This window comes from Petaurus breviceps, unplaced genomic scaffold, assembly GCF_028583685.1.
Source record: "Petaurus breviceps papuanus isolate PSGF00001 unplaced genomic scaffold, PetGlider_PUasm1.0 178, whole genome shotgun sequence".
In the NCBI taxonomy this organism is placed as follows: Eukaryota; Metazoa; Chordata; class Mammalia; order Diprotodontia; family Petauridae; genus Petaurus; species Petaurus breviceps.
Window position 1 is genome coordinate 22,116,996 of NW_027185777.1, and position 16,060 is coordinate 22,133,055.

The 16,060-nt window shown below is 39.1% G+C and overlaps 1 protein-coding gene across 8 annotated transcripts in view; it reads left to right on the forward strand.

Annotated features, from left to right (window-relative positions):
• Positions 1-16,060, forward strand: part of SVIL (supervillin) — a 267,203-nt gene that overhangs the window by 52,225 nt on the left and 198,918 nt on the right. For all 8 annotated transcript variants that reach the window (XM_069086415.1, XM_069086412.1, XM_069086418.1 and 5 more), the window contains one exon: positions 14,316-14,406. The gene's annotated coding sequence lies outside the window, so the exon portion shown is untranslated. The remainder of the gene's footprint in view (positions 1-14,315; positions 14,407-16,060) is intronic.

The following is a 16,060-nucleotide window of genomic DNA, read 5'->3' on the forward strand; positions in this document are numbered from 1 at the left end:
TACAATCTAATGGCAGAGACAACATGTAAACAAATATACACAATATTTATATAATACACATATAGTTGTATTATAGATGTTTTAATTTGGAAGTATCCTTACCAATTATAGCATTTGTCTTTACCTTTACACTTACCTAAGTGTCCTTACCAATTATAACCAATTATGACACCACCCAGAATTCCCTCTTTGACCATCCTTGACAAGTGTTTATCTCACATTTGCTCCAGGACTTTCTGTGAATGGTTATTCCTTGCTTCCTGAAGCAAACTATTTCTCCTCTTGGATAGCTCTCATTGTCAGACCACTGAATCAATGGTCAGTTTTTCTATAAAGCCAAAATTTGCCTCTTTGCACTTCTACTTGCTGTTCTCAGTTCTGCCTTAGAACCTACCTAGAACTGATCTAATTCCTTTTCCACTGGACAGCCAATCAGATGCTTGAAGACAGCCATCACATGTTCCCTCTTTCTCCCATCCCCTATTCCAGCTAAATATTTTCCATTTATTTTAGCCCATCTTCAGATGACATTATCTCAAGTTTCTTCACCATCCTGGTCGTCCTTCTCTCAACATCCATTCTTCAGCTTATCAACAGACTTCAGTCATTTTCACTAGTTGTTCCCCATGTCTGGAAATCTCTCCCTTCTCATCTCTACTTCCTAGCTTCTTGGGCTTCCTTTAGCTAAAATCCTATCTTCTCAACTAAATTCCTCAGCTAAAAATCCTATCTTCTGCAAGAAACCTTTCCCAGTCCTCCTTAATCTTATTTAGTGCCTTCCTTCTTACACTATCCCAGATTTACCCTGTGTATAGGCATACTCAGAGACATGAATCATAGAAAGTTATGTTTATACTATACTGTAGTCTTTTAAGTATGCAATAGTATTATGTCTAAAAAAATCCCAATGTACATACTTTAATTAAAAAGTACTTTATTGCTAAAAATGCTAACCACCATCTGAGCCTTCAGTGAGTCATCTTTTTGCTGGTGTAGAGTCTTGCCTTGCTATTGATGGCTACTGACTGACTGATCAGGGTGGCAGTTGCTAAAGGTTGTTAAAGGTTGGGGTGGCTGTGGCGATTTCCTAAAATTGTTATTCAATTAAGTTTTGCCTCATAGATTGACTCTTCCTTTCACTTGAACACTTACAGGCCATTGAATAGTTATTAATTGGTCTAATTTTAATATTATTCTTTCTCAAAGAAAGGGGGGGGGCATAGGAGACAGAGAGAGATGGGGAATAACCAGTCAATGCAGCAGTCAGAAAACACCCAACATTCATCGATTAAGTTGGTTGTCTTATATGGGCTCACTTTGTGGTGTCCCAATTCAGTTATGGTAGTAACATAAAGATCAGTGATCATAGACGATCAAAACAGATATAATAATAATGAAAAAGTTTGAAATACGGTGAGGCTTACCAAAATGTGACATCTAAACACAACATGAGTGTTGGAAACACAACACAACATTGGAAAAATGGTGCCGATAGAAAAATGGTGCTAGTGCAGGGTTGCTACAAACCGTAATAAAGCAAGTTCAATAAAACAAGGTGTGCCCTCCCACCTTCTTTGTACACAGTTGTTTTCATTCTGTCTCCCCTTTTAGAGTGTGAGTTTCTTGGACAGGGGCTGTCTTGTGCCTTTCTTTGTGTCCCCAGTACTCGGGACATTTGCTGGCCCATAGTAGGTGCCTAATAAATAATAGTTGATGTGAATGACTTAGCTATTCTCAGAAATACAATCATTTAAGACAATTCAAAAGACTTATGGTGAAAAATGCAATCCACCTCCAGAGAAAGAACTGATGGAGTCTGAACACAGATAGAAGTATGCTATTTTTCAGTTTCTGATTTTTTTTTCATATTTTCCCCCCTTTGGGTCTGTGTCATCTTCTACAATATGACTAAAATGGTAATATTTTGGTATGTATAACATAACAAATTGCTTTTTATCTCAGGGAAAGGGAAGGTGAGGAAGAGAGAGAAAATTTGAAACTCAAATTTTTATAAAATGAATGTTGAAAATTGTCTTTACATGTAACTGGGGAAAAGAACCAAATATTATTTAAACAATACTAGCTGACTTGCTTCCTAAAATCTGACTCCGAAAACGGGACACATCATTTTCAGATTTCACTTCTTCAGAGCACAGTACAACAGTACCACCACCTCTTTAGTTTGGGATATTTCAGAATGGCATTTGCTATGTTGATTATTACAGTCGTGGAGTCTGGGCTTTTGCTAACACTCATAGAGCTTTTTTCTTTCAGAAGAGCTGCTTTCTAGTGGAAGTCCCCCAAATTGTACTTGTGGAATTGATTTTTTTTAAAAATCATAGTATAGGACCTTCAACTTATCCTTATTAAATTTCATCTCATTAGAATTAGGCCAATGACTTAGGCCATCAAGAGTTTTCTGGATCCTAATCATTATCCCAAGTGAGCAGTTCTTTTCATTTTTGTGTCATTTACAAAATTGGCAAGTATGCAGTCTTTTCTTTATCTAGCACAGAGCCAAATGTAGACCCTGCCCCTTCCACCAAACACCTTCAAAGTTGGAATTTTTGTTTTTATTTTATGTTTGGTTGGATCTGTGAGTTCATGGGCATTAGGAAGATTTTTTTTTTACCAGTCTAGATTAGCACCGTCTCTGTGACTGGTAATCTTAGAAGGTTGCCTAGGGGTTTGAGAGGTGTCATTGGGTCTGCCAGTTTCTCTGGTGTCACTCAGCACCAGGATGTGTCCAAGATGGGACTTGAATTCAGGTCTTCTTGACTTGGAAGATATTCGTTATTACAGACTGCCCTTGATATAATTTCCAGGTTCCTTTAGAACCACAAATTACAACTTCTTGAGTCCAGCAATTCAATAGTTTCACATTCCTCTAACTATATTATTTTCCAGGTCATATTTTTTTTTATCATTTCTACAAAATAGCATCAAGTAATTTTTCAAGTGCTATGCTTAAATCTAGATAAATTTTCTCAACATATCTGAATATCAGTCTAATAACCTTGCTAAAAAGGGGAAACAAAATGAGTTGTTTTAATTCTTTTTTTAATTTTAATTTTCATTCTGAAATAGAATAGAAATAGAATGCATTTGCATATATATAATAGAACAGAAAAAAAGGATTGTCCATGAAACTGCAAGCTTGCTTTTCTTTTTAAGCATATAGTAAGATCCACCTTTCAAAGTTATCCTGCTTGTCTGACCTTTTTCCTGCTTTGTGTTTTCTATCCACATTAAAAAAAGAAAAAAGATGATTCCATGTCTCTTTTTTGGGGACAGAGGGATTACCCCATTCTTCTTTCTTGCCCTTCCTTACCCCAGCCTTCTCTTTTCCACTCTACCTCATTAGAAAAGAAAAAGAGAAAAAAAGCACTTGTAACAGATATATATATATATAACATATTCAAACAGAACAAATTCCCACATGGACTCTGTCTGAAAAATGTATGTCATCCTACATCTTGAGATCCATGGCACAAGCTTTTAGCATCTGTCTGGTCATTTAATTGATCAGAGTTCCTAGAGTTGTTTTTCTATATAATGTTATTGTATGAATTGTCCTAGTTCTACTCACTTTACTTTGAATTAGTTAATACAGACCTTCCCTTAAGACTTTATCTGAAACCATCCATTTTGTAAAACAGTGATATTTCATTACAATCTTATGTCATAACTTATTTGGCCTTTCCTCAGTATATGCACACCTTGTTCATTTTTGCTCTGATAAAAAGTTGCTGGACATCAGGCTAGTTTGCCATGTTTCCTGATGAAGCCACTTTAGCTGACTTTTTGTGTTGTAGATGCTCACTAATAATACCTTCCAGAACTTATCTAAGGAGCAAGGTCAGATTATTGACCTGGCACTTGTGGACTTCACAATCAGCTTCTCTATGAAGTCTTCCCTGATTGCTCTGATAATCAATTCAGGATAATGGACCTTTACATAACTTATCTTCTGTACTTTATCACTCTTTACCTCCAATTCTTCATCTGACTTATTTCTCTTTGAGACTTCACAGTTTGTTCTTGAGTTTCCCATGCCCTCCTGGACTGATTTACACTATAGAATTTTAGTCCATTTTAGTCCATTTATCCTTTTTTCCAACCCTTTGAAATCTGCTCTCTCTAAATCTTGAGTATATTCCAGACTATTCCCAGATTTCCTCTCCTCTATCATAAAATCTAATATGGTATATTCACTTTCCCCCAAGATTCCCTTCATTTCCTTTCTGGAAACCAGATTGTTAAGCAGTTTCAGATCCATTCTTCTAGTGCAGCCCTCTCATTTTTCAGATTAATGAACTAAAATCCCAAAGAAATGAAGTGACTTGCCCAAAGCATCCCAATGGTTAGTGTCAGAACCAGGTCCAAAATTAGGTTTCCTTGCTCCAACCCCAATGGGAGCTCTGCTATACCACGTCCCTCCAGAGCAATGTGGTGCTATTGTCATAGGATCATAAATCTAGTGCTGGAAGAGACATTAAAAGGCTACGAAGCTCAACACACAGATGAGAAAACTGACGCTCAGGGACAAGAAGTACCTGGTCTCAAGACTGTACAGGTGACCAGTGGCAGAGGCAGGTTTAAACCTAGGTCTTCTGACTGAAGCCCACGCTGTCTTTACTGTACCATTTATTTTTTTTTTCCTGGTCTAGTTTAAATAAAAAATTACCATGCAATTCAGTCTTTTTTTTTTTTTTTGTAATTGGAATATTGCTGGTACCCACGTGGATGGTCAAAATTTGCCTACTTTGCTTGTTTCTTCACCTGAAAGTGAGGAAGTTTAATGTAATTGACTTTTGTTGAGGTACATAGAGCATTGGACCTTGCTATATTATTGCAGCATGTTATTTTTTCTGTAGGCATCTCATATAAAATACTTTAGCAAGTGCTGATCACAACAGCCCTGTTATTTAAAAAAAAAGAGTTGGGCTGTTTTATGGAGGGGTCTGTGTATGGTATAATTCTGACTGCGCATCGGGCTGCTTGCTGCCCCCTCTATTCTTGTGTAATCCATAAATAGGGATGAAGGACTGAGCTGCTGCTCAAATCTATTTTTGATACTGGAGGGTTCACATCATTTTCTAAACACTCAGGTATGAATTCTTAAATTACTAAAGGATCTTTTCTGACTACTCATGACACTCACAAATTGTGTGTGTGTGTGTGTGTGTGTGTGTGTGTGTGTGAGAGAGAGAGAGAGAGAGAGACAGACAGACAGAGAGAGAGACAGAGACAGAGAGAGGAAGAAAGAACAAAAAAGAAACTTGAGGGGATGGGAATAATAGGGGAAGTTGGATAAGTGCCTTGTGGACCCTTATCAAAGATAATTATAGTCTGTTTCATGAGGTAATCTTGTCACCCTAATTGTTCTGAGCTCTTAAAAACAATCCTGAAATCTCCATGTCCTCAGTCAGTTACCAAGCATTTATAAAGTGGTTGTTGTGCAGCAGATACTATGCCAGGGGCTGGAGATCTAAAGAAAGGCAAAGAGGGGCCCAAATATGGGCATTACTAGGTACATGGAGATTTACACAGAGCAGAGGGGAAGTCATCTCAGGGGAAGGCAGTGGCAGCTGGGGAGACTTTCGCAAAAGGTTCGATTTAAGGTGTCCAAAGTGAGTTTCCTTTTAGATGAGAGAATGTTTGATTCTCCACTTCCCTAAACTTTGAATCCCAACCCAAATTATATTTGAGCCTTTCTAGTTAACCTCATTTTAAACCTAATCCTTATTGTCAGAGTACTTCACATTTCTCTTTTGAAAGAGGAAGGTTTGGAGTCGGTAGGGTTAGCTAACTGAGAGCTTTTCTGGCCAATTTGATACACATGGAATTATTTTTAAAAAGTCACGGATACCTTTGGGGCTAGAGGGTGCAGTCAGAGCTGGGCTTTTGCCCTGGTGGTGATACTCGGAGTGGAAGGAGAATTAGGGCAGTTCTAAGAACTTGGAGAGAAAATTAATTCTTACTGTTAAGTTCCCTGCAGATGTGTTGCAACCACTCCATATCCAGGCTCCAGGAGACTTGTTTTTCTTAAACAATTCTTTATTGTTATTAAAAGTACTAGTGTTGTCTTCACACATGTTGGACACTAGCCCCGTGGTCTGTTGAAGTTTGAGAAACTTTGGAGGGAAAATGATTAAAAAAAAATCTCTGCATAAAATGAAACAGTCCTTTCCCATACTTTTGTCTGGCCAGCAAGAATCTTGTAGTTTGCTCTAATTTTACAGCTGACAGGTGCTAGAACCATGATCAAAGATAGACAGAAATTCAGTCAATTTTCAAGAGTCAGGATTTTGTGAACGCGACTGGCTTATCTCTCCAAATGAGAGCTTTTCTTCCATCTGTGTATGAAATATACCAAGAGCAGTCAACAAACAAAATAAATGTTTATTTCAGAACACGAGTAATAGCATTGCCAACTTTAGACTTCAGAAATTAAGCACTGTATTTTTACACATAGTAATGAATGATCTGGTTTAGAAATGTGGATGTTATAGGTCAGAAAAAGAAGGTGGGACCTTTTAATTTCTTCTTTTCTACTATGTATTCGTGCATGCCTGTGTTACATTTGTAACTGGTTCCTAACTTATGTTGGCCCCTTATTTGTTTAGATGTGGAGACTTAGAAGAAAAGTTCAGTTCTTTTCTGAAAGTACTCAGTTTTTTGAGTGTCTATGGGAACTGTCCAGATCTAGCATTTGCCTCTTTCTCAGATGCCCTCATTTAGGTAACTGAATTGGCACTTGCTCCTATGGGCTTAGGACAACACAACTTCCTGGGGCTGGTGTATGTTTTGGCACACGCTTTTTGGTGTTCCCTTCAGGTCTTCTTCCTGTCAGTATTTTTTTTTCTCCCTGCTCCTTTCATTCTTAAGAGGGGAAAAAATGTTTGCTTCAGATGTATTAACCAATTTTATTCCTGATGTTTCTTTATTGGGATATCCTCTCCTCTTTCTTCTTTCATATGACAAAATTTTCCCCCTTGGGACTTTGCTCAGGCTCTGTGGCTCCCTCCACCCAAAAAGACATATTTCCTCTCTTTTTCCTGGTATTAGTAATTACTAGGAAGTATGCCAATGACTTTTCCAAACCTAAGTGTTCATTCAGAAGATCAAGCAAACCCTTCAAAGAACCAAATGAAAAAGCCTACATTTTCTGTGGCCAACACAGCTCCATTGTGACTGTCTATCTCCTTGCCAGATAGGGAGGCCCTTTATTAGGGATCAGTGTTTGTATATGGGCCTGGACACAGACCCAGAAAACTTCACACCTACAGTAGGGGGCAGTTAACCAGTCCATTAGGTGGCATTCCCTTATCCCTACTCTTTTTTTTCTTATCAGCTGTCAAGTCTTTATTCTTTGCCTACTTTGTGCCTGGCACTGAGTAAGATAAAAGGAAATCTAAGACACTGCCCTTGCCCTCAGGAGCCTTAAAGTTTTGTCAGAGATGCAAGATAGATACAGGGTAGACTAACTTAATTATGACATAGTTGGATTAAGTGACTAAACTTGATAGTTCAGACAAGGAAAGGATAAACCTATATCGAGGACCACAAGGGCTTGCTGATATACAGGGCAAACAAAACTGAAGACCAAGCCCCATCCAAGACCAACCTTGCCCATGAGGAAAGGGAACTTCACTCCAGTGAAGAGTTTGCTTTTATCAGCTCCATAGGCAGTCAACCCGATAACCAGAGGACCTCCTGTGAGCAGTGTTGAGGGGGAGAGGAGACAGCCCAATCACTTCTACACCTGCATGAAGGAAATGTGGGAATTCCAGATGCCCCAAAACATTTAAGTGCAACAAAGTATCAGGTGCCCTCTGCAGGGGACACAGTCTTAAATGCCTGGGAGAGGTTGGTGGGGCTTCTGGCTTTAGCCAGGGAGGACTTGGATGCTTATTTTAGATGTATCCACTTCATGTGTCAGTCTCTGTCAGCTGCTACTTTGTCTCAAAACATCCTCCTGCTCTCGGTGGTGTGCCAGCCTCCAAAAGCCATCCCTGAGAGAACAAGCTGCCGCTTTGCTTAGCTTTTAAGGAACACCTCAGTCTATTTCTTTCCCTTTCAGTTTTGTCATTGGCTAACATTTTTATTACATCACAGTTGTTTCTTCCCATATCTCTTGATCTTGAACTTGTCCTCTTAACAAAGAAATACTCTCCAAACAACAAAAAGACAAGCTGTACCTGACCATGTATGTCCCATTCCACATCCATAGTCCCCCACCTCTACTGAGGAAGAAGGTATATTTATTTTCTCATCAGTTCTCCAGGACCGAAACTATCCATTACGATTCATCACTCAATCAATAAACATTTATTATGTGCCAGTCATATTCATCATTTTGATTACTTTTTAATGTTGTTATTGTTTACATTACTGTAGTCATTGTATATAATTTGCTTTTGTCATTCTGCATCACTTCCGTTCTATCCTGTGGTTCTCTGAATTCCTTATTCTTCATTTCTTCTGATGCAATGATCTTCTATTATTTTCATAAACCGGAATTTGATCAATGGTTCCCTATTTGATGGGTACCCATTTTGGTTCCAATTCTCAGGCATTTGGAACACCTTGAGTTGGACCTTCCCTCAGACATTGACTTGAGGTGTGATCCTAGGCAAACCATTTAACCTTTCTCACCCTTATTTTCCTTATCTGTAAAATGGGGATAATAAGAGTATTTATCTTAATGGGAGATAACCTTTGTGAAGAGATTTGAAAACCTTAAAGCACTCTATAGGGTGCCCCAAAGTCAGGGCACTTCTAAGCTTTAATAGCTCAATTAAACTGTAATAGCTTAAAACTGCACATAAGCTATTAAAGCTTAAAACTACTCTAAGACTTAGGGACACCCTGCATAAAGACTAGCTATTATTTTTATTGTCAGTACAAAGAGTGCTACTGTGAATATTTTGTGTTATATATGAATTATGTTAAATATATATTATAAGGGGTGTGTGTGTGTGTGTGTGTGTATAAATTATAAATGCTTTCTTTCTGTTGTTGACCATATACCTGGTGGGTAGGATTGCTGATTTAAACACAAGTTCCAGAGTCTCAAAAGAAAAACTAGAACACTTGAAGCTCCAAATTCCAAAATTCCACTCCTATCCACAAGGGGTTGTTGAATACTTAAAGTATGCACAAAAGACATGGTCTCTGCATATGACACACATGTGAAATCTAGCAATGCGATAGGATATTATATAGAAGCCTTGATCCTGGGGCTCAGAGTATTTAGGAGAAGCTTCAAGGAGAAACTTGAATTTAAGCTGGTCCTTAAAGGATCTAGGTACTGTGTAGGCAGGTTAAAGTCCTAGAGATATCAGAAATCAAAATACTTCTTTGGCATGTGAGGACACATTCCTCCAGGAATTTTCTGAGAAGAAAGAAGCTTTACCTTCTATGAAAACTGGCCAGGGAGAGAGTGGGTTACCAGGAAACCAAGTCCTATAGCTTTGGTAATGGGCACAGGTTGACTCTTTGGAGGAAGATGGCAAATACTTAATAAAACCTCTTTTCCACCCTTTTTTTCTTTATATATTTTATTTTATCCCCCCAGTTACGTGTCAAAACCATTATTTAACATTTGATTTTTTTTTTTTAATTTTGAGTTTCAAATTCTATCCCTCCTTCTCCAGGTTGGTAAGCATTTATAAAACCTCTTAACAGGTACATTAAAGTGACATGTTTAATTACATAAGCCCTGAATCCCTATCTGAGGCACCTTAACAGATGTCTCCTGCTAGATAAAATTCTTCTGAAAGTTTTACCCTGCCTCTTCTTCTCCTCCTTCCACCCAAAAAGACATATTTCCTCTCCTTTTCCTGGTATTGCGAGAAAGTATGCCAATGACTTTTCCTAACCTAAGAGTTCATTCAGAAGATTAAGAAAGCCCTTAGAAGGACCAAATGAAGAAACCTACATTTTCCATTAACATCTTTCAGTAACTTCTTTCTGTCTTTGAAAGGTCGTTGTAGACTTTCCAGGAGGAGTAACTCAGAGTGCAATGCTTCTGATAGGTTTGGTCTTTGTAAGTTTATAGGACCAAGCAGTAGAGTTTGAAAAACTGTCCGTGAAATTCCCTATTTAAGGGCCTTTTGTCCAGATTGCCCTTACTGGCCCTGGTGGTGGGCCTTGTCTTGTGATTTGATCATGCTAAAAGGTTATTCTCTTTAAAAAATACCATTCCTCTATAGTCTGGGGCAGGGCTTCTTAAACTTTTTCCACTGGTAACCCCTTCAGTACTTCATAAACTGTGGGTCATGACCTGAAATGGTCATTTTTCAGATCCTTCCTTGAGTTAAGGTTTTTTTTTTTCTTCCAAAGGCCCCATTAAAATGCAAAAATATTTCATAATAATGCATTGTCATTAACAGCCTTTAATGCTTCATAACGTGAGTTTAGCTATTCCCTATATATTAAGGGATTAGGACACTGGGAAGATAAGTTTTGATGGGAGTCAAGAATCATAAAGGGCTTAGGAACCTAATTCTCTGCTCCTTAAGCCCCTCTCCCTTTCCCTCCCCTACCAGTTATTTAGGGTGAGGGAATATTGTATTTTGCATAGGTAATAACATTATTAAATTTTTTTCTCTTCCCATGATCAGATATCACTAACTCTTCTTCACTCTTCTGATCTTTGTTCAGAATAGATTCAACTGGAGGTCCTAAGACTATGAATTTAGAGCTTGAAGAGCCCTAGAGGTCATCTTGTCCCACCTCTGGGGCCCAGAGGGCTTTGCTAAGTTAGGAAGAGATAAGACTCGAACCCTGTCCTCTGACTTCAAACCCCGCACCCTTTCTACTGTACCATACTGCCTCCCCAGGCCCTTTGGTGCCCACCATTTGAAGGCTTGGGTAGCTGCCCAGGAGTAGAATTTTAATGTTGGAAGGAATCTTAGGGTCATCTAGCCCAACCCATCCATTTTGTATATGAGGAAACAAGAAAAAGACCAGGCCGGTCATACCACAGATCAAAGGGTCACTTTTTAAAAAATTCTTCAGAGAATTTCTGGGTGGTGAAAAGGTTCTCCTGGCTTAGACTCCTTCCCCCCCCCCCCCAAAACAAACTATACTGGGACAGACCTATCCATTAGTTGAGTGAAGAAAGAAACTTTTGTCCAGCTAACTAGAAGCATTGAGAGAAAATTCCTCACTTGCTTTTAAACATTCTGAAAATAATTTCTGCCACCTGATTCTCCTTAGAACCAAGGCTGCATTGACCATTACTCTTTGTGGGGGTAAGGTGGCTAGGTCCCCAGCTAGGGAGACTTCTTTTGGCAGTGAATTCTATTGGGTGGTGTCGGCTAATGAAGTTACTGATTAAGTACCTCTAATTCCACAAGTGTTCAGGGGGAAAAAAAACAAATATAGTATTAACTGTGTACTTTTTCCGTGATTTATTTTGTTTCATTTATTTTAATGAATGGTTAGACAGGTTATACTTTATATTGCAAAGTGTTTTAAGAGGGGGGGAAATCATACCACAGAGCGCTGAATAGATTTATGCCAAGATTGATTCTGTTTTGACATTAAATAAGAAGAATATTTAAAAACTAAGTAGTTTGTCTGTGTATAACTTTGTCTTCAAAGACATGTATGTATAACTTTTACTAAACTTTTATGATCCTTAACCTAACACTGTCACTAATGAGAACATGGCTGACTATACTTCCTTCTCCTAGTTCTAGGGGCACCCCTGAGTGATTGGGGGTTGTTTTTCTCTAATGTCATTGACTTAAGCCCTTTCCCTAATAGTAATTTCCAATTACCATTAGCATATCCTTTCTGTCATCAGTATCCTGCTGTGATTGGTGCCACAGTATCATTTAACCAATTAACTTCAATTAGCCTTTTCAAAGGGATAGTTAGTGAAAAAGATATAGCAGGAATAGAAGTCCATTCTCCTCAATGTCCAGAGGCCTGTTCCTTCCCAATCTATCCCAGTTTCTAGGGAGAGTCAGCTCAAATTTCAAGTGGTTTTTAGATGGCCTTTGTCCCACTTTAAGAAAAGTGCAGGGGATGGCTTGAGTTGCTGCCTTTCCCTCCTGGTTGCCTCTGAGTCACTGGTAAGTTGGTTTCAGCTGGTCCCTTGGGACTTTACTCCTTGAAGGGGTTGCTGTATGAAATATCTGACATCAATGTTGTCTCTCAGGCTTTTGGGGGATCGTTCTTCTGACCTTTTGAAGTTCACAAGGTCAGAACCTCATTTGACAGTCCTTCACCTACAAGCCAGAAAGAACAGACACAACAGACAGAAGCAGCTGTCAATGTTGAGCCAAGTGGCCTCAGACTTAACACTGCTGTCCCCAATGGGGCCAGTCAGGAGAGAGGAAAAGCCTTGGCCCCTCAGTACCTGTCTTGGTTCAGGTTCAGTAGTCAATCACAAGCCTCTTCTGCTCAGGGCCGGTAGACCCGCCCAGGTTCTAGTCTCCTTGGGACTGTCTTCAGCCCCAGCATGCTGCATATGGCTCCTTATACACAGATTACTAGGCCTTTGAAATGCACACACAGAACAATACTTTTTAGTTGATGATCATCTCTATAGAAGATTTTGGTCAACTTGCCCCATGGAAGGGAGAAGCATCTTGTGTTTTCTCCCCTTTGGTGTCCTAGTGGGGTGGTGGCTTTGGTGTCCCAGCAGGGCAGTGGGAGACCAGAGGGAGAAGTCTGCTCTCATATTACCCTATCAAAGAAGGATTCCACCCCACTCCAAAGCTCCAAAGTAAAGTAAGAGCTTTGAAAGCCAAATACATATGTGTAACAGGGAGACCAATGTTCTTGTTGGCCTTTGTCCACAGAGCAAGCTCTTTTACAATTCCCAATCCAGCAGACATTTAGCAAGCACCTATACTATGTGCCAGATCAGGGAGGCTTTGCCTTTGTTTTTGCAAGAAGCATCTTAATGTGGTTTCCCAAAATAGAATATTAGGAAAAAAAAGAAGCAACTTACAGTAAACAAGTGCTTACTATCAGGTTTTAGAAAGGATCTATGATGGAAATAGCCGGGAAATAGCCTGGAAACTCTGAATTACACAACTCTGGAAATTCATTGTTGATTACACACATTGCCACAACTCAAAAAATTAAAGAGGGCTTCTCTTTAGAATAGAATTTGGCCTTGTCCCTTCATCTTCCAGAGAGAATCAACAGCAGTCCATACGCTTCTTCAGCCTTGTTAGAGTTATTGGTAATAATAATGACGTTTATTATAGTGCTTTTAGGTTTATGAAGCATTTTACTTAGAGGGTCTCTTCTGATCTTCATGACAACTCCATTAAGGTGGGTGCTATTATCATCGTTCTTACAGATGAGGAAACAGAGGTTGATAGAGGTTAAGTGACTTGCCCTGGGTCATACAATTAGTACATTTCTGAGGCAGTATTTGAACTCAGGTCTTCCTGATTCCCAACACTCTAGCCACTGTATACCATTTAGCTTGTACCCAAGTACAAGGACATATTTTGTTATACGTGAAAAATATCTATGACCCCAAATTGTTTACAGAGACAACAGACTAGTGACTGTTTTCTTGGTTTCACTTTTCTCTGCTCCCAGCTCAATTGGGCTTTCTCTTTTTCTCTCCTTCCTCTTAAGAAACTGTTCTATTTTAGTCAATACCAGATAAGCTATGAGAAGCACCCATATAGATTATTCAGCCCTCTTTGATACCTTCCCTGGAGAAGTTTGTTTTGGGCATCTTTCTCAGGTCAAACCTTCCCAATCTGCTTTTTTCTCTAAGTCTTTCCTGGGCAAAGGTAAAGGTAATCCTTACCTTCTTTGCTATTCCAAAATATTTTTCAGGTTTTATATCCCACCCTCTCCCAATCCCCCAAACACTTCTTTGGGATGTGAATTTACATTTGAGTAGTGACAATAATCATATAACATAGCTTTCATCTACACTCAAAAGACCTGGGACAATGGAGAAAGCAGAGCACAGGAAAAAAACAATAAAACCAAAGACTTTTGTGGTGTATATTATTGTACAGTTTATTAATTAACTTACTTTAGGTGAAAGACAAAAGCCATCCTTTTAGGGAGTCGTTTTTATAGGTTTGGTTTATTTTTTTTTTAACACGAGACAAACCGCTATCCTTCAGTTTCACTACTGACAGTGGATGAATAATTTAAAGAAGAGAAAAGTGCTTCAGGGGCAGAAAATTAATCACTGAAGAAGATCATAGTCTACTTTGGGAATCTACAAGGTTGTCACATCATTTGCTGTATTGTTTCCCAGTTGGCAAAATACTGATTTATGTGTTTTTTTTTCCTCCTCCTTCTTTCTTTAGAGGAGAGTTTACGAAGATCCCCTTGAGAAGGCAGAGAATGATGGTGTGTGGCTTTCCTTTTAAAAGCACAATTTGAAGATCAAAGATTGAGGTAAGTGGGGAGGAGCAGGCACCATTATGGGTAACAGTTCTGTGGCTAACACTTGACTCACCTCATCGGTATCCAGAGAAATTGTTAGGTTGCCCTGTAGACTACTAGTAACTGTTTCTGAAAGGTATAAGTGTTCTGGGTAAAATAAGATTGATAGTTCACATTTCTATGGAGTTTTGAGGTTTTCCAAGTGCTTTTCTTAAGAGCTACCCTGTTTGATAGATATTGTAAGTATTATCTCTTATTACATAAGAGAAAGGAAATTTAGTTACTGACTTCACACAGGTGGTAGGAAGATGACTCACCAGTCAGATGATTTCTGTTTTTGGAAGGAGGAGGGATAGGGGAGGGAGAGACAATTGGGGTTGAGTGACTTGCCCAGGATCACACAGCTAGTAAGTTTCTTTTTTTTTTTTAAGCAATTGGGGTTAAGTAACTTGCTCAAGGTTGCACGGCCAGGTGTGTCTGGGTGGGTGCTAAGTGTCTGAGCCCAGATTCGATCCCAGGTCATCCTGACTCTGGGGCTGGTGCTTTTACTCACTGTGCTACCTGGCCACCCCAGCTAGTAAGTTTCTGAGTCCATATTTGAACTCAGGGCCTCCTAACTCCAGGGCTGGTGCTACCTAGCTGCCCCTCAGATGATTTCTAGTCAAGCACTCTTTCCATTATGTAAAACTTCTTCTAGAAGCAAGAGAGTAGATTGGCTACTGGGGACAAAAATTTCTGTTATGTCCCTATATTGTTCCCTGATGTCATTTTCTCTAGATGTACTTGGTCCAGGGGAAAGCACAGAGGACCAGGGTTCAATTCCTGTCTTTGACACACACACACACACACACACACACACACACACACATATATGTATATATTATGTGTGTATATATGTGTATATACATATTTTATGTGTGTATCTATCTCTCTATCTGTCTGTCTGTCTGTCTATCTATCTATCTACCTATCTATCTATCTATCTATCTATCTATCTATCTATCTATCTATCTATCTATCTATCTATCTATCTATCTATCTATCTATGTGATCTAACCTCTCTGGGCTTCAGTTTCCACATATGTAAAAGGAAAGGGGTCTCTGAAGTCCCTTCCAGCTCTAGAGCTATTAGCCTGGTGCAGTGGACCTCTTCTCAGCTATTAGCTAAGTTGAGGGTGTGGATATATTTGTATCTTCTTGATCCCAGAGCTTTTAAGGCATTGGAGCAGTAAATTGAGGTCAAACACAGAAATCCCCATTGTGGATTGTTGGATCTATTATCCAAGGTCCTGGGGAATCTCCACTCAATTGGTTTTGGTTTGGTTTTTTTTTTTTTGGTGTACCTTTGAATGACTTGAATCTCCAATAAAGCTTTAGAAGTCCCAACCTTGGAGCTGTTCTGGGTCTAAATTGCCTCTGTTGGAACCAGATGACAGGAACTTCCTTCTTTACCTATGCCACCCTCACCCAGCATATTTGACATAATTGGGTTGTAAAATAGTTCTGTATAGCCTAACCTCAGGGGCAGGTCTTTTCAGCATGGCAATGAGGGGAAAATGCCAACATCATCATTACTTGCTTCATTTTCAGGGATTGTAAACTCATGTGGACTGGGAGATAATTCTGAGGTAGTAGGAACAGGGAGGCTTCTTAGAGATGTGCTTAC